General features: G+C 38.7%; 1 protein-coding gene across 1 annotated transcript in view; it reads left to right on the forward strand.

Moving 5' to 3' along the window:
- The window catches only part of LYPLAL1 (lysophospholipase like 1), a 106822-nt gene extending 89173 nt beyond the window's left edge, over positions 1–17649 (forward strand). The window contains exon 6 of the transcript XR_009563685.1: positions 17583–17649. The gene's annotated coding sequence lies outside the window, so the exon portion shown is untranslated. The remainder of the gene's footprint in view (positions 1–17582) is intronic.
- Positions 17650–19615: the final 1966 nt, after the last annotated feature.

Raw genomic sequence — 19615 nt, forward strand, 5'->3', positions numbered from 1 at the left:
TCCAGAATGGGATGAGACAAGACCTATCTTGTCATATATGGAACAGAATTTCTGAACTCAAAGGTTATAAAGAAAAATATTCCAAGCTTCCAAGCAAAAGGAGCTTACCAGCCATCAAGGAATGCTAATTAAAGCCACAAAGAGTTGCCACATTCTTTGATCAAAATAATTAAAATAATTAAAAGGTGATTCTCTTCTCTGTAAAATAATTAAGATTTTAAGTCATAAAACTTAAAAATTAAGAAACATGCCCTTTAGGAATCCTTGGATAAAAAAGAAAACATCAAAAAAGACTGTAAACCAAGATAGAAAGTGATGGAAAGGAGAATACATTATATCAGAGTCCATGGAGCTCAGTAATACTGTATTCAGAGGAAAAGGAATAGCTTTAAATGTCTTCCTCATTAGAGAAAAAAAGATGAAAAATTAAGAAATTAGTTGTCATCAAACCCCACCATAACATTGTAAGTAAGGTTCAAAACATTCAATTACATTTTTACATAATTATTGAAATGACCTGGATGAGCCTATACATCAGTTATGGTCCAGCAATAAAATATAAATTCCTCATGGTCCTGTTTATGACTTGTCCCCACTTGGTAGTGATTATCTGCTCAGGCTTAGATATCAATGGGGAGAATTTTCGACTGTGTTGCTAGCTAGGACTCCCGGACAGGAGTCATAATTTGAGAACTATTATAGTTAGTTGGCTTCATTTCTGGAGTTGATCCAGGGAAAAATGTGTTAGGAAATTACTATGATACTATCTACTACCTCAGGAAGAAAAAGATGTGGGTAGTGGTAGGGACATGGTAGTGGGACCATTTCTGAGATTTAAGTTAGAGTAAACTTTAAATTGTGAATATTCTTTAAAAGTTATAAGGTCACTGATTTAATTAATCAAGCTAGTTTTAGTCATATTCATTAGTTTTCACATATTCCAATTTTTAAGTGAAAATGATCATTTATGTATATCAGCTACTTTGTTTCGTTGAGTTGTCTTCCATATTTTTCTTTCCTTTTAATCACTGCTGCATGTATCTCCAGAGCCAGAATCTTTCAAAAGCCAGCCTATATCCAGGTCGCCATCACAGTTATTGACAAAAGGGTCAGCTCTAACAGCAGAACATTTATTATTGGCAATGGTGTCAGAAAGGGAAACTGCATTTTCAGACCACCAGTTGGGTGGAGAGAGAAAGATTTAGATACATCACCATTTTTTTTCCCCTGGGCACATCTGACAGCGTTTCTGGTCAGTTGAAAATATATTTTTTTCCTGGAAAGTCCTGTAAAAGTAGCTAGAAAAAACTTTTGATTAGTTAGTCCTTTTATTTAACTTAGATTTACATTGCCAAGGCAAATATTAACTATACTTACTAACTTTGGCAAAATCACTTCATAGACTCTCCAAAGTAGAATTCATCCTCACCTGATGGTTTTATACCTATAGCTCCAGCCTGACCCCATTGTCTTTGGGTCTGTCTCCTTTGTAACACTGGATATGAATGTTTGATTGGGTTGGGGTGTAGACAGTCTGGAGTAGTGTGGGTGGGATCCTGAACAAACCCGGGCTTTTAGATGTTCTTTTCTCCTATTCATTTGTTTAAAGGTCAGTGTGTGATCCACTTTAATGCCTCCCCCTGTTTTCCTTTGCATTTTACAATGCCTGTGTGAGCTCCAGAAGGGAGCACGTTTATTGTGCATGCCATCCAATTTAGATTCTCCTAGAGCAAATGATTACAACAACTCAGAGGAAAAAAACGGGAAAATAAGCCCCTGAAGTAAAACTGGTCATGGGGCCAAAACAGTAGTGCCAATTATGATTTCAGTCCCTTAGCCCCGTTACTTTGCCAACAGCATTTTAAAACATATATAATTTATTGTTTGCTTGGGTGGGCATATTAAACAATATTTTTTCTTAATCAGCCTGTTGTCTTTGTGTTAAAAGTTAATATTGAAAGTTTCAATTCACTTTTGCTAATTTTATGTGTTTTGTTCTTAAATAAAGAGTGTTAATGGCAATAAATTAGGCAAAGGGATGCCTGGCAGGCTGACGTAGCATGGGTGTGGCCCTGGGATATACATCACACTTTCTATGATTTTCTAGCTCATGTTCCTTTCCTGATTACATGGATTAAACACAGCAAGCCAATCACTCAAACAGTAGAGGCTTATTACATTCTTCTTATGTTGAAGTCTGGGATCCAGGTCTCATGAAAGCCTTGAAATGAAGAACATGATACCTATTGCTACATCAAGGAGTTTTTGAAGAGATGAATCATAAACCAATAAGTGTTAAGTTGTGGTAAAATAGATATACAATAGTCTATTGTAAAATGACAAAAATAATTTTGTGCAAAGCAGTGCCTGATTGTTAAATAAACTGCATATGCAAGTATTGGGATAAAATTAAAAGTGTGCAGAAGATAAATAATTGTGGGAACATGGTATCTATTATTGGTTGTGTCAGAGAAGGATCAAAGTAGATTTATGGATGAATTACTTAATGCTGGAAAAATACTACCCCAACTATTCTTTGAAAATAAACTTCAAAGTTGCAAGAAAACTATTTTTTTTATGAAGTTACCTATGAGCATTCATAAACCTTGGCATTTCTTCTTAAACCAGTGCATGAATTCTTTTTTTGTATTTCCCAAACTCAGAGGAATCTTCTGGGGTGACACAATCTGAGTCAAGAAAACACAGGATCGTTTCAAACACAGCCTTCGTTAAGACCCCAGCAACAAACCGCTTTCTTATTGATATCAAAGTGTACCCATCACATAAACTTAGGACATTCTCCAAAGAGCTAATGACATAGAAGTTCTGGCCAAAGTCAATAACAACAACAAAATAGCCTGCCAGCCTGAGTCAACCCTTTTCTTCTTAAGTACGGAAATTAAATAGTTCAAGCTTGGATGAAGCCCCAGCAAGTTCAGCCTTTGCCAAACCAAGAAGGCTGAAAAGTGGACAAGATATGCCTCTGTTTATTTGTTAAATGTAACTATGCCTAGAGGCAACTAGGAAATTAAAATCCCTTAAATGCCTCATGTTAAAGTCTACCTCCTTTGCTTGTGGTATGTCATTTATAGAATATCCGTTTGAGGGCCTCTCGTCCATTCATTCAATCATTCATTCACTAAATATTTGCTCCCATTTTACAGACGAGGAAACAGGCTCCTGGAGAATAAGCTTCAACAAGTCATTTGCCTGAGCTCACCCAGCCAGCTAATAAATTGTAAAGAAGAGATTTGAAGCTAGACGGATATGACTCCAAACTCATGTTCTTTCAACCATTCTGAGGCTCTGAAACCTAAGCTCCATCAGAATCATCTGGGGTCCCCATATATATTTCTGAATTCCATTCTGGATTATTTAAAAAAGAATTTTTTGTGCTGGGGCCCAGGAATCTATTTTAACAAGGGTTCCACGTGATTTTTGATATGTAGCTAGGTTAGGAATAACTAAAACAGAACACACTAGTTTTCCAACTCATAATACAGTAACTGGTCCAAAACGCTTAATAAATAGTCATTCATTTGACAAATATTTATTAAGTATCTACTATGTCTTTGACGTTGTTATAGGCATGGCAGTTGCAAAAATTCCAGCTCTCATGAAGCTTCCATTCTAGTGCGGGTGTAGAGGGAGGTCACAGGAGACGACAAAAACATGACAAATAAGCAAATTACGTGTCATATGACGAGATGGTAAGGGCTAAGGAAAATAGTAACGAAGTGTAAGGGGATCAGTGGCGGGTAGGTCAGGGTTGTTTTCCCCGTCAAGGCGATATTTAAAGGTGATGAGGAATGAGCCATGTGCATCTCTGTGAATATTAACCAGGCAGATTGAACAGCTAGTACAGAGGCCCTAGGGCAGGTATGTGCCAGGGGCATCCAAGAAATACCAAGGAGGCCAGTGTGGGTAGAGGGAGGGAGCAAGAGAGAGGAGTAAAATTTGAAGTCAGAAACACAAGGAGGGGAAGGACCAGGTGAACTTGTGTTGGGTCTTACAGGTCACTGTTCAGTGCTTTCACTCTAAATGAAATGGGAAACAATTGTCAGGTTTGGGACAAAAAAGTTATATAAATGAAAAACAAAGAATTCTGTTTGCAAAGGCCAGAAAAATATTTGGAAAGCTCTGTAGTGCAGACTACATTGAAAAGGCAGGTGTTTTTCTACATTATTCCAGGAAAATGGTTACAATTTCACATGAAAGGAGGCTTCATGACTCTTTTCTTTTCTTTTTTTTATTGAAGTACAGTTGGTGTACAATGTTGTGTTAGTTTCAGGTATGCAACCAAGTGATTCAGTTATGTGTGTGTGTGTGTGTGTATGTGTGTGTATGTATATATACATATACATATGTATATATTCCTTTTCAGATTCTTTTGCTTATAAGTTATTACTAGATACTGAGTATAGTTCTCTGCGAGGCTTCATTATTCTTTAGTCACCTAACCACTCTATTCAACCATTCATTAGCTAAAGATTTATTAAATTCACAGCCTACCCTGTGTGAGGTGCTATGCCAAGCGCAGAGGACTTCATGGATTTATGCTCCCAGGCCTCTGTAGCAGTGTATGTGGTCCAAGCTGCTTGTGAAGCAATCGTTTATTTCCAACATAATTACTTCCATTGCAGTTAAACCCCCTTTGGCCGATTGTCAGTAGGTGATGTCATCAGTCAAAATGGTCACCAGTTCTGTGTCTGTGACAAGCTATGGCTGGCAGTCTCTTCCAAAGTTTTATAGGGAAGGAAATGTGTTGTATGCACAAGTTTATCTTAATGGGAAGACTGGAGATTATTGGCAGAGAAGAAAGAGTATCAGAAATTGGAGGGCAAAGGCAGTAGAAGGTGAGAACTTTCTCTTGTTCCTGAGGTTGAAGGTGGGGGAGATGGAGAAGGTGCTGCTCAGAGATTTTGGGGATTAGAGGTGAAACATTAGTCAGAGTAGTTGCTTTTACGTACATAGTATATATTTTAAACTTATCGCCATTGAAAGGGAAAATACTTTGGAGGAATAGCAAAACATAGAACGAAGACATGCCAAAGAAAAAAAAGCTGAACATGGTGACTAATTCTTTTCAGATGATTCAGCTTGCAGACTTCACAGGTAGTGGAAATAATGTGGTAATGCACAACGTCACAGAATGGTAGTCACATCAGCTTTCTTAGGAGGGAAAAATGGGCAGGAATCAAAAATCTGATTAATATCTTAACTATACTTTAATACAAGGACATTTTAGGGGCCAAATTTAAGAGATTTTTCTTAGTGCTTTACCTCCAGGCCAATGCTATGCTATGCTAACCTTATGGCATAATTATTTTGTTTCATAAATATGTCAGCCTAACGGATGATTGGGATACATCCTACCTCCCCATTCAATTTTTTATTCCTAAGAATTTAAGCTGATAAATGGAATTTTTACTTTTTACAAGGGATCTTGAATATAAATATATCACACATCATAATTATAAATATATCATACTATGAAGAAGCAGAAAATCTCTCTGATATAGAAGTCATCATTTTCTAAATGTGTTCTTGCCATTTTATTTTCAAGAATAGAGAAAAATAGAGATGCAACTAAAAATCATAAAGGTACCAAACTACTATCTTCCTGAAGTGGCAAAGGTATACATGATTATTTTTAAAAAAACGACTTAGATTCCTATCTCATCGTGCTTGGTTGAGGGTTTAAGTCCAATAGCTTATAAGTCTCAAGCTTACATATTGCTGATGGAAAATGGAACACAAAGGCTAAATTTAGACCTCCCTCAAGTCACCAGCTGGGTCCCGATGGAGGAGCAGCAACGTAGAACCAAAACCGACCCTTCTCTCAGCCACAGGTGCTGGGCAGGGGCGCAATAAGGAAAAACAAACAAAAAAGAAAAGCTCACCCTGTCTCGGTATACTTGTGGCTACCCTTTGTTCATGTATTAGGCAATTTTAAATAACTTTTTATAAAGATTCTGTTGACTTTTCCAGAAACAGTGAGGCCTTGAAGAGTTTTCTCTTGAGAACTAACCTCTGCTAATCCCCACAGCATGAGTGGGGTTGAATTTAGGTTCACTGATTCATGCTTGTTAAAGCGTTTCTCTTCTGAAGGCATTTTTCCTTAGGCATTTTCTATATTCCTAGCTAGGAAGCCAGTTCCATGAGATTAAAAGATTATAGTCTTTTTCTCTTTGACTTTCTGACTGTATGTTAAAAAGCATTTGAAAAATATTGTCAATTAAAAGACCTTACACGTAATTTAGAAATATGGAATTTGATTAGCCAATGTTTGTCTTTAACAGTTTATAAAACTGAAATGCTAGTCCCTTTCTTCCCTTACTAGACGCATATTAAGATCACACTGGCCTGATCGGACCATTTGTCCCAGTGTAGTAATGTGTGGCCACCTGCCAAGAAATGATGCCCAGGGCCACAAGTAAACCGGTGCTAAACTTCTAAAATCTCTTAAAAAGAGCATGATTCTAGTGTCAAGAATGAGGTTGAACTTCAGGCGTGGAGGAATGAAGAGATCAGCAAACTCTCTCTCCCTAAAACAACTATAAAGCTAAACAAATTTGACAAAAACAATCATTCTAGTGATCTGGAAATCTACCAAAGCAGTCTGTGAAAACCAGCAGCTTTGCTGTTGGAGGCGCTGACTTTATTTAGAGTGAAAGGAGGAAGACCCACAACCAGAAGCAAATGAGAAAAGCCTGCAGCTCTCCTAATCTGAGGTTGAAGCCTTTGTTGGGATGTGAGTGGAATACCAGAGGACTAGACAGGGAGATCCCGGAAATGAGATAGCCATGGAAGACCTTGATAAACATTCCATACATCCCAGGCTGGAAGCTTGTGTACTTGTGAAGTGGACACCTGAGAATGCCCTGCAGAAAGTAAGAACTGGGGCAGACTTGAAAATGGCCTGTATTTGGAATGCACTCCCCAAACCAAACACAGATAGACTAACAGAGAGTAGAAGCCTTATAGACTTGAGGTGTTTGGGCACAATTTGTGAACAATTATTGACTGACCACTAAGCTGTGCAGATACAGGGGTTACCTCTAGGAAACCAGTCTGAAAATGGAATTAAACATTGAACAAAAAAAAAATCTGAGCAGAGACAGACAATAACCACACACTACAGGGATGATAGTTTCTGCTGATTAAGTCTAGGCTAGTTAAGAAAAATTTAATTTAATTTAGTTTAAAAGGAAGTGAAAATTTAAAACTCAGCAAGAAAAAAAAACCCTCAGGAGAAAAAAAAACCAACAAAACATTAGAACCAGAGTTGTGTTATATTACCTAAAATGTCCAATTTTCAATTAAAAAATTATGTGACATGCAAAAAAGTAGAAAATATGACCCATACTCAGAATGGAAAAAAAGGAGTCAATGAAAACAAACTCTGAGAAGCCCTATATAAGTTAGACTTAGCAGACAAAGACTTCAAAGGGTCAATTATTAATATGTTCAAAGAACATATTAAGGAACTGACAGAGAATATGCTGACAATGACTCAGTAATATAGGGACCATTGATAAGTCAGATCTATTTAAAAATACCAGATGAAAATTCTAGAGTTGAAAAATACAGTAGCCAAAATGAAATATTCAATAGATGAGCTCTACAGCAGATTTCAGATGAATGAAAAAAGAATCATTGAACTTGAAGATGAATCAATAGTTTATCCAGTCTGAAGAACAGAGAGAAAAAAATTTGAAGGTAAGCTGAATGGTGCCTCAGAGACCTGAGAGCCACCACCAATCATATCAACCTATGTGTAGTGAGGAGTCCCAGTGGAAGAAGAGAAAAAGGGACAGAACAAATACTTGAAAAAATAATGGCTGAAAAGTCCCCAAACTTTATGAAAAAATATTTATTAATAGATCTAAGAAGTTCAATGAATCCCAAATAGGGTAAACATAAAAAGGTCCTTACCTACATACAACATGGTCAAAATGTTGAAAGCCAAAGAAAAAGAGAACGTAGAGAGGAAAACAACTCTAGTGTCAGAAGCTTAAACGCCTAGCAGATGCATCATCGATCAAGGAGGCTGGGGTGGATTTCACTTTGTGAAACTGTTTACCCAGACTTTGCACTAAATACAAGTGAAGACTTGGAGTCCCACCTTTCATTCCAATACTTTGATGCATACCTTTGAGTAAAGGTTCTATATATATCCTTAGATATATTTGAAAAATGGATTAATGATAAAGGCTATATCCAACTTGATCTTGATCAAGAAACCTGATCAATACCAACAATGCTGATTATTTTAGCAATGTTCTAAGGAGTGAAAGTTCTATCAAGAGCTGTACGAGAATCCTAGGAAGGATGCCTTGGTAACCACAGGCATCCTATTCTCCCACAGATGACAATAATAGAAAAATATCAATTCTGGATGGTCTAAACAGGTAAGAAGAGTATAGCCACACTTTTCCCCATGTTGTGAGAGTTTAATGACCCTGGAAATTGAAAACCTGCATCTAAATGTGTGGATGGAATATGAGAGCAAAGTGTACAGCTGGTTTCAAATAAAAAGAGAAGCTTTGGAATTAACAAAATGCTCAAGGTCAAGTCTGTACCTCCTTGTTCAATATTAACAAGCAAACAAAGAGCAAAGTTCTCTGATTTTTAATACCATGTGTTCAGATTATTTAGTATATTTTGCTCTCCACATGAGCTCACTTTCTGGATAATTGGAAGGTTAAGTAATTGCCTAGAAAAGGTAAACATTTGTTAAAGTCCATCAGAGGAGGCCTAACTTATTTGATTCAACTGCAATAAAGCAGTAGTTTGTATCAGCATAAAATCCTTCTTGTACCTATCGTATGATGTCATGTAGAACTGCCAACATACACTTTTCTGATGTAAGACTTTTTCAATATACTTCATTCCAAACCAGCACCCACGTTGTGATATCATTTTTCCCCTCAACTCTGAATAAATAAATAAATAAAATTGTGTTGACTTTGATTTATTTGTGTTTTTCTTAGGCACCTGATGACGACAGCTTAGGAAGGTTCACTTTACTGTTGTGATAGAATTTAAATGACTAAGGACAGGAGGTGGGACGTTTTCAATTCTAAACTAACAGACCTAATTCCTTTAGTATTTATGCTCTTATTTTGGGTGCATGATGTGCCACTGAACATGTGTTCCAAAGTATTCTTCCCTGTGTATGTTCTTTATTCTAAAACAGAGTTCTTTCTCTGTGAGAAAGAGAAGGACATTCTCCACACTCCCTTTCTGTGCTTTTTGAGTGTGTTTTACAAGCACTGCTGACTGACTAGCTGAAAAGAGATGGGGTGGGGGGGGAATGTAGGTGTAGAATTTGACCCAGATCTAGAGAATGGAAGGATTTTGAATGAAAATGCAATGAAGTGGGATAGTGGAGTCAGTGATATCAGGCACTGAAAACAGCATGCCCAAACAGATGCCAGAAGGAAAGCAGACGGGTTACCTAGGGGATCAGCAGCCTGACTAATCCATCAGAGAGTGGGGTACACGAAAAGACCTGGAAATTATAAAATAGAAAAAGTGGTTCTCACCATTTACCTGAGGAAAACTTGAAGCACGAAAGACTTAGTTTTGTGTTTTAGGACCTAAGTGGAATTAATCAGCATCTTTCAGGAGGCGAGTTCTATTCCCTATGTTGCATTTCAAGGATACATGGTCTTCCAGAGCAGGCCAAGGGATGGATTTTCCTGACATTATTAGGTGAGATGATCCATAAGGACTCTCTAAAAGTTCACATGCCCTCCTCTTATATCAGGTTTTAAAAAATGATTTTAATCATTATTATGAGTTTTACATACTATTCTTCACAGAGTTACTCTCCTTTCTTCAGTATTGTCCCATCAATAAGTTATTTTTCCTAAATCATTCCTATTGCCCCTTCAGTCTCATGAAAACCTTTAACATAAATCTAAAGGAAAATACTGGGATTTTCAAAAATGGTTTTCAGCATATGTTCTCTATTTGGACCCCAATGCCCTTTCCTGACTCCACCCACACTTCTCTTCTTACTTTTGGAAAATTTCTTAGGAAAAGGAATGCCAGACTTTCCTGACTGCTCTTACCCACAGCAAGCTTTCCCTAATTTCAAATGTCCTTGGCCCCAATGTCTGTAACTCTACCACACTGACTCAGCTTTCCTTGTGGGCTGCTGGGTAATTATTCTCCAAATGTTTCAGGGACATCCTTTCACTCTCCTATTGTGTCCCATGTTCCTCAAGGGCAAGGACTGTGTCCTCCACTTCTTATGTGTATCCAATGTAATCTCATATGGTTTCAACATGATTATTAAACAAGTGCACCAACAAGGGAAGAGCATCTATAATTTTCTACATATTCAGAAACATGGACTATATTGTATTAACTTTTACCTCTATTCTTCTCATCAGATTTAAGTAGATTTTCCATTATTAAATGAATGCAGCAAAGTCAATTTCAGAGAACATTTTCTTCTAAAAGCAAATTATTAATATTTCATAAATCTTACAGATATTTCCATAGAGTAGGTCAAGAATATGCTACCTATTAAGGTAAGCTACAGGTAAATAAAATTATATGCTTCTTCTCAAGTTATTAACCATTATAACTATTAAAATATTAATATAAAATTCAACATAATATGAAAATATAGCATTGAATATATTGTAAATTAAAAATAATATGAAAAATACTAAACTCATCTTAAGGCTCAGGATCCCAGAATCTAGCTTTACTCTTTGCCCCCAAGACACTACTCCAACTAAAACAGAATTTTGCACACTTGAAATTTATCTTTCAGCTGCTACTTTCTGCTGCTACATTTTAAAAAGTGAAATTGGGTGTTTTCCATCAGAGAATTGGAGCAAGCAAAATCAAAGATATCGCCTGTGATCTTTCATCTTAACTAGTAGAAAAGAATAATCCTTATGTAATTTTTGAAACATTTACGTTATCGAATATATAAAATAATGTTTACTGCAGCCCTCCTCCCCCCTTTGGAGCTGAGTATTTTCCTCCCCAATTTGCCTCTCACTCAGTCAGTTCATCTTTCAGCTGGGCCCTCTTGAAGAAACAAAACATTAATTGGACTTGCCATTGTGTCTTGGGCTATTTTGGTGACAATTTTCTGTGACAGGGAAAGAGAGCTGCTAATTCATTGCTTCAGGAAATGAAGGCCTAATAGCCTCACATCTGGTAAATTATGCCCTTCCTGCTTCTTGAGGCAGCAGCAGTACACGCAGCGTTATTTGGAATTAAGAAAAAGCAGTGAAGGAAATCAATTTTTACATTTGCGGTGGACTCAAAAAAAACGATTTAAATGCCAAGAACATTTTCTTTATAAAAGCATCCATTGTCTAAGACATAGAATTGAGTCAGCCAGAGGATAAATTCAGCGAAAACCCTTCCAGTATCATAATGAAAACTCTGAGAGGTTGTTGTGGACTTACAGCACACGGCATAGCTTCTTGCCCCAGGGGGTGGGACCATGTGTAAATTACCATATTTGCACAAATGTACTGATACAGCCTTCAAGGCCTCGGAGGGAAATGACAAATAAAGACTGGTTTTGTTCTGAGTGAGGATCATGTTGCCTATTGGATGGGAAATTCAGTTCAGCCTCACGTTTCCGTAACACCTAGACAGATCAGTTTGCAAAAGAAGTAAAGACAGAGAGGAATGTGGAAGGCAGTGCCCTAGAGGACATATCCAGGACATAGCAGCCTTCACTATGAAGAATTACAAGTGCTCAGGTAGAGAAACTGAGATGTCGCACCCCAGTTGTTGTCCTGATGGTGGGGTTGGTGGTGAATGGCTTTTATCCCACCAATACCAAGTCGCACCGTGGACCTGTGAAATGACTATCATATTTGTTCCTGTCCAGTTCCCCAGGGAAAATGAACTCTGATAACCAGGCAAATTGGAGGACTTCAGGTGGTACATATAAAAGGTCTGGTTAAAATAAATCTAACATCTGAGAAGGGCATTGGTCCTTGGAGGCAGAGGCTCTTTCTACCCTGGCAGAACAGTGACAGCACAGAACAGCATGAGACTTCCTTCCCCCTAATCCTCTGTAATCCCCAATTGGAACAATTAATTTTACAAGGGGGTCAAGCTCCTTTTCTCTGGTATTTCTATGGAGAGCTTTATGAGGTGGACATGTGTCCATTGTGATACATTTTGACAGCTCCTTTCACCTACTGTTGAGCATACTCATTGATTTTGGTCAGTACATTTTGGTGTTGCAAATGGAGTGCAGCTGCAGTGTTCCCTTGATCATAGAAAACAGCGTGGGCTTGGGGAGGGAGGGAGAAAGGGAGAGTGAGGCTGCAGGTTTAGAAATCACTCCACTTGTCTAAACCTGGGCTTTGTTCCATGCAGCTGAGGTAGGCGGGAACTGAGGTGCGAAGCACAGTGGGTTCAAGGCAGGATGCCACACTAGGATCAGCGATTCCAGTCAGAACTAAGAGATTTAGGAGAAGCACAGGCTTTTAGGCTCAGAAACTGCAAAACAAAAGAACAGAGCCTCATATGCTGTATCTGATGTGATTCCTCGGTTGCTTGACTGTTACTCACTAAATGACTCATGTTCAGATGACTATGCACTTGAAGGCATTTAACAAAATGGTTTCAGTAATCGATATATTTTATCTAACCTCATCTTTTAAAACCAGAAAGTTATCACCATGTTTTTTAAAAAATATTTTAGCAAAGCTTTGAAAATTAATTCACTGGTCTATATCCAGGAACAAATTTAGGGACTTTGAATAAGTTAAAGTCTTCCAGTTCTACTATTTTCAAGAAAAAAAAAAAAAAAATATATATATATATATATATATATATATAGTTTTGGAGAAGATGTGAGAAGGCAGAAAGATGCAACATATATAGCATGAAACATTATTCTCCCAAAGTTTAAATCTGTGATAACAAATTTTCAAATTGTTTTCACATTTATTATCTCATTTTATCTTCCCAGCTACCTTGTGATTTGACAGGTGCCAACACCCCCCTTTTGCACATAAGGAAATAGAGGCCTGGGTTGCGTGAGTCATTTTGCCAAGACTGCTAAGAAAGTAGAACCAGAACAGAGCCTAACCCTAGGCTCTTTTGCATAAACTACATTGCTGCCAGGTCTCACCTGTTTGAAGGGGAACCGGCCTCTTTTTGTCCAACGGACTCCTAATGTGTCCTAGTCATCTTAAGTGGTAGGAAGGGAGAGGAAAAAGAGTGTCAGGCCTGTTCAAAGCACTTTTATATGTAACAATTCATTTAATCATCACAACAAACTTATAACATATGTACTATTGCTTGTGGTATTTTACAGATGAGAAAATGATGCTCAAGGAGGATAAGGAATTTGCCCAAGTTCACACAGCTCCTAAGTGACAGAGCTGGGGTTTTAACTCAGGAATGCTTGCACCTGAGTCAGTGCTCTTACCCACCAAACTTCATTTGCTTTCTATATTCAGTCCAGCTCCTTTTTATCTCCCTTGATATTGAACACAATCTTCACCACTTGAAAAACACTTAATAAGTGAGTTACGGATTGGGAAAGAAAGGATGATACACTTTTGTCTACTTGCCTCTGGGCCTGGGGCTGGGCTTTCCAAACTCTGCATTATTGATGTTGGAGGCCTTTCTGTGCCTTGTAGCAGGTTTAGCAGTATCCCTGGCCTCTACCTACTGTATGCCAGTAGTGTGCTCCAATGTGATTATCAAAAATGTCTCCAGGGCTTCCCTGGTGGCGCAGTGATTGGGAGTCCGCCTGCCGATGCGGGGGATGCGGCAGTGATTGGGAGTCCGCCTGCCGATGCGGGGGACGCGGGTTCGTGCCCCGGTCCGGGAGGATCCCACATGCCGCAGAGCGGCTGGGCCCGTGAGCCATGGCCGCTGAGCCTGCGCGTCTGGAGCCTGAGCTCTGCAACGGGAGAGGCCACAACAGTGAGAGGCCTGCGTACCGCAAAAAAAAAAAAAAAAAAAAAAGTCTCCAGATATTGCCAAATATCCAAGGGGGGTAGGGGTGATATTCCCCCAGATTGAGAAGTCCTGGCCAAGGGCATAAAAAGGAGGTACAGTCTTGAAGGGGAATATGGCTGATTGGGCCTTTCCAGGAATCCCATTTCAAGGATGCTCCCACTTGACTACCTTTTCTCAGTACAGCCTTGGAAGGAGAATGGAGGGCCTTGTGCATCTTTGCCTTCTCTCCCAGCAGCTGGGAAATAGTGCCTGTTGGGATGACATCCTTGAATCTAGGCAATATTCCAACTGTATTAGGGAGAGGATGGTGGGTGGTTCAGGGATCTCCGATGGAGAAAGGATTTAATGGTGGTGCTGATGCTCCTATCGGACCACATGCCTGTGCCTATAGCATCTTCCTGAAAAAAAAGGAATGAGTCTCACTGTGCAGTAACAGATCTGATGCCCAGGTGAACTGAGACTCCTCTCCCAGTTAGGAGTTGACTTTGAGATGATGTTGCTTTAACGTAGCTGTAAGTGGTGTTGGATGGAGAAAACCCAGAACCTGCTTATCTTTCAGCATGGGAGACATCTGTGTGTTTTCTGAGTCATCTGACACACAGAGTGTAGGGCTTTCCTAATGGATAAGGAAACCTGATGTACTCATTTACAATAACAATGAGGTCATTGGAAGACCCATAAAACTAAAGTTTGGTATCCAAGTTCAGATCGAGTTTGTTATTCAAGTAATGATTCCAAGCTTATTTAACAAGCCAGTTTTGACAAGTTGAATTTCTTTATAGGCTGTTTAATTGTGGCATAGCCATCCTATCATAAACAGTATTTCCAACTGTGTAGAGAAAACCAAAGTCAAGAGAATTTTTCACTGTGAGATTTATATTTCCTTTGAATGAAGACTTTCTAAGTCAAATTTTCATTGTTATGTCAGAAAAGACTCCCAAATCTCCATAGACATTTATAAAAATCGCATCAGATAAAGCAAAAAAAATGAGAGAAGAAATTACAGATAAGATTGCACTTTTAAGAGAGCTCAAGATATTTGAAAATCTGATTACAAATGTACCAAACATCTTAACTTCTTTCCCTGAGGTGAGGTGGTGGCAGAATAGAATAAAAACTACTGAGACAGATGACTCTCAAGGGGAGTCACCAACAAGTTTTAAAACGTTTATAAATGGATGTTATTTTCATCATTCACTACTGCAATATGGTATCCCATATTGTGGGCTTCAGAGATGTTCAGACAGTTGTTCAAACCCGCTGGAACTTCTCTGATCCTCATAACTTCCCTGAGCCTCATTTCCATATGTAAATGTGTAGATGATAACTATTACATAAAGCTTTCTGATGCTTCAAAAAGGATATTTTAAGATTTAGCAAACTACCTCAACGGGGCACTCAAAAGATAGATGCTATTATCATATTATTATCCCTAATATCCTTATGACAACTCACTTAGACAAGTGGATATCTGTTTTTCCAGGATTTGAAGCTCTATTTTTATTCATCCTGCCAAACTACCACTTCGCCTATTGCTTTGAGGTGTATACACATCTCAAAAGATGACTAATTTTTTCACAGTTATTGGAATCACATTAATGAGTTGCTTATTACTACTTTACTGAACAATGCATATGTTTGATTTGAGAAAAGCACACACATTAATTTCCATAGCATCAAAATACAGTTAATGGCTGAACACAATCCGTTCTCACATGCATCCATTTCTTGCCAACTTGAGAAAACTTGTCTACCATTTTGAGGACTCAGTGCAAAGAAACTCCAACAGTTAAAAAAGGTAAATAGTAAAGAAGTGAATGAGGCTTTATTAATTAATTTTAAGGAACTACCCAGGGTGGGTGAGAGGACATTCCACTGGGATCTCCTTGATCAGGATGGGGTTGGCAGTTTGATTCACAGGATGTTATGCAAAAAGCACGTGCAGCATCTTTTCCTTTCAGCATGAACTAGCATATAGACCGAGGCTTTTAATACCTTATGCCCTCCTCCCACTTTGCTATACAACCCCCAGTCCCGTGTCAGTAAAAAATAATAATACAAGAGAGAAGAAAAGGTAATCAGTAGCTCATAAAAATAAAGAGAGCTGGAAAAAAAGACAACAGTGGATAAAATATTTTGATGCACTTTAAAAAACTGGAAAACAGTAGTGAAAACAGAGAGATAATATAAAACCTAAGCATCTGTTATCAGGGAAATGACAGGAATTGAGCTAATTCACCCTGCAGAACCCCAGAAAAGCTCAGAACTTGGAGGATGTAGGTTCAACAGAAGGTGGAATTCAGGCGATGTTGGATCCAAGTGTCCCAAGTCTCTGCCCGCACTCCATACAACCATGTACCTTCAATAATACCACCCTCCCCCCAACACACACACACACACACACACACACACACACATACACACACACACAAGGATGAACAGACGGGGCCAAAGGAAGTTTATTCTCTAGAGAAACGAAAGAGGAGAGGCTCTTAACGTGGAGTACCAGGAAAAATGGAGGGCGGGGAACTTCTCCCCTCAGCTTCTCATTCTCTACGTGCTTCCAGGGGGGCCAGGTCAAACTTATGCTGCTCTGTCCACACCTACCCTCCTGCTCCATCCCTGGCAGAAATTAGATTTTTTTTCTGAACAGCTGCAGGAAAAATGTCTCTAGATAAACATTTAAGGCTCCTCCATGGAAAGGGTAGGTCATTCCCCCCACAAGGACACTACAGTGGCCCTGCCAGTCACCACCCCTGCCCACGCATACAGTAGTTCCAGCAACTCAGTCTTAGACGTAAACGAACAGACAGGAGTCAGAGACATTTGAGGAAAATGTGCACCATGGAGACCAAAACCAGCAAAACAAATAAAAAAACAAACAGACAAAGAAGATCTAGATGGATTAGAGTCAATGTAGAAATAAGAAGTAAACCTTAAAAAAGTTAAAGTATGTCCTCAAAAATACGCACAAACACAGTGAGTCCATAATATAGATACAGATCATTACGAAAAGGGATCAGAGAATAAGAAGTAATTCCTATCCTTTAAAAGTTTTTAAAAAACTGACATTAAAAACTTAAATAGAAAGTTGTAAGATAAGGTCAAGAAACTCTCAAAAATAGAACAAAGAGAAAAAGAAAAGGAAAATTAAAGAATCATTCTCCAGAATTCAGCAGCTAATAACTAGGAATTCCAGAAAGAGAGGAGAGAAAATGAAGAGGTGATATAAGTAAAGAAGTAATTGTTTAAGTTTCCGGAACTGAAACTTCTGTGTCTCCCTAGTGAAAGGGCACATGCCTCAAGTAGGGCATGGTAAAGCTGAGGATACGTGAGATCAAGAAGAATCCCAGCAGCTTCCAAAGGAGCTGGCGGGGGTCGGGGGAACCCAGTCAAATATACAGGAATGGTTTGGAGTTTCTTAACAGCAACTGGATCTTAGAGACAGTGGAACAAAGCCTGAAAAATTCTGAGTGACTGTGATTTTCAACTTAAAATTCTATTTCCTTCCAAACTATCAATTAATCATAAAGATAAAACATTTGCTGTTTTAAATTTTGTCATGCAGGAAAAACTTTTTTTAAAGTCCCCTTTATATTCTTTCATAGCAGCTTCTGCTAAGAAGATGCGGAAATTGTTACCGAACACAGGAAAGAGGTTGCGGGAAGTCCCACGATGACTGCAGAGTGGCTCTAGAAAATGAGTTGCCTGTAAAAGAATGAGAGGAAGTGGGGCTCCAAGAAAGAGGTGAGTGGGAGACAGATCGGACCGATCTGTTTGAGTGAATAGATTATTGATAGGCCTGTGGCAGAGATGTTGGGATGTTTGGGAAATAATACTAGGTAGCACAGAGTGAGTAATTTGTCCAATGTTACCTGTCTGGTAAATGACAGAGCTGGGATTATAACTCAGGCAGTCCGGTTCCAGAGTCAGTGCTCTCAACCAGCGCGACCTCACAAGGAAGTGATGACAGTGCATTGCTCTTTGCCATGTCATTTGTGGTGTAACTCTAACTATTGATATGATATAAATCCTGGCATAACTTGGTTGAGAGAGACTGTTGAGCAGGGTTAGGACAGAGATCGAAATCCATACCTAAAATTATCAAGAGAAAAACAGCAGTACCCACAAATTATTTAAACACATGGAGTTAAAGGCAGACGAGAAACAAATCTGTTGAGGGTATTTGCCTGAGTAGGACTGAGGTGTGGAAAGAGAAAGTGAAAAGAAATCCATTTTTTATCATTGGCTGTCCAGTGCTCTTTGAGTTTTAAATTCTACACCTTTTATTCTAGTTAAAATAAGAGTAATGGTACAATTGTTCAAAATCAAAACAACTTAAAAAAAAAAACTTTTGTAGTGATTGACAATTACCTTTCTGGCCTTTGGGCAGGGGAGAGGCAAAAATGTTTACTAGTAACTGTAGGACAGTTTAACTGTGAAATTACCTTGTATATTCCTGTACCTTTTCAACTAAAATTTTATCTTGCTGCATTTGTGTTCTGTTATCTCATTCATAATGTCATAAGAGCGAGGATACAGTGGGAAACCCACATGCTCTTTTCTTGGGCACTAGTCAGGAGATAGAGACTCAGAATCAAATTGCTCTCCTGGTTATGAGATTAGATGACCCCAAAGGACCACTCTGTCCCTTTCATCCTATTCACAAGAATGAATAATAAAAGCAAAAATTATGCATGTAGTAAATACGTGTCCAGCACTGTTCTTAATGCTGTTTATATAGTAACATTTAATTTTACAATATCCCCATGAGGTAGGGACTACTTGTATTATCTCCATTTCACAGATGAAGAAACTTATATCAAAGAGACATTGAAGACCTTGCCTTGGCCCATAGCTGATACATAAGGGAGTGTGTGTTGGAATCCAGACCGTTTGGTCTGGATTGGAAACCAGACAACATGGTTGCTGGATGTATTCAGCAAAAAAAAGGAACGAAGTACTAACACCTGCTAGTAAACCTCAAAACCATTATACTAAGTAAAAGAAACCAGACACAAAAAGCCGAATATTATATTATTCTACTTATGTGAAATATCAAGAATAGGCAAGCCCATGGGGACTTGGTGATTTCTAGGGGCTGGGGAGAGAGAGGAATGGGAGAGACTACTTATGGGGTAGGTGTTTGCTTTTGGGGTGAGAAATTGTTTTGGAGCTAGAGCTGGTCGTTGCACAACATTGTGAGTGAAAATACTAAATACCACTGAATTACACACTTTAAATGGTCAATTTTATGTTACATGAACTTCATTTCTCTCTCTTTCTCTCAAGATAGAGATGATAGATAGATAGATAGTTAGATAGATAGATAGATGATAGGTAGATAGACAGACAGACATAGATAGACACACTCATACAACCAACCAGCACAGTGCACTTGGAAGACTACAATTCCCACAAATAGCCAGGTAGCTGAAGCTTACTGGGGCCAGATATCCACTGGGGATTCACCCACCAGGGTGTCTATACTGCAGCCAGGGGTGCTGTCTCCTGCACTGGGGAGCCAGGAAAGGGGGCTGGTAGAGGAGAGCTGCAGTAGGCTGGCTAGTGGCCTCCCCTGAAGTGACAAGCTGGGAATCCTGGGACCTGGAGATCATTCAAAGAGCTAGAGGAAGGAGCT

The sequence above is a fragment of the Globicephala melas genome, chromosome 1, assembly GCF_963455315.2.
Source record: "Globicephala melas chromosome 1, mGloMel1.2, whole genome shotgun sequence".
In the NCBI taxonomy this organism is placed as follows: domain Eukaryota; kingdom Metazoa; phylum Chordata; class Mammalia; order Artiodactyla; family Delphinidae; genus Globicephala; species Globicephala melas.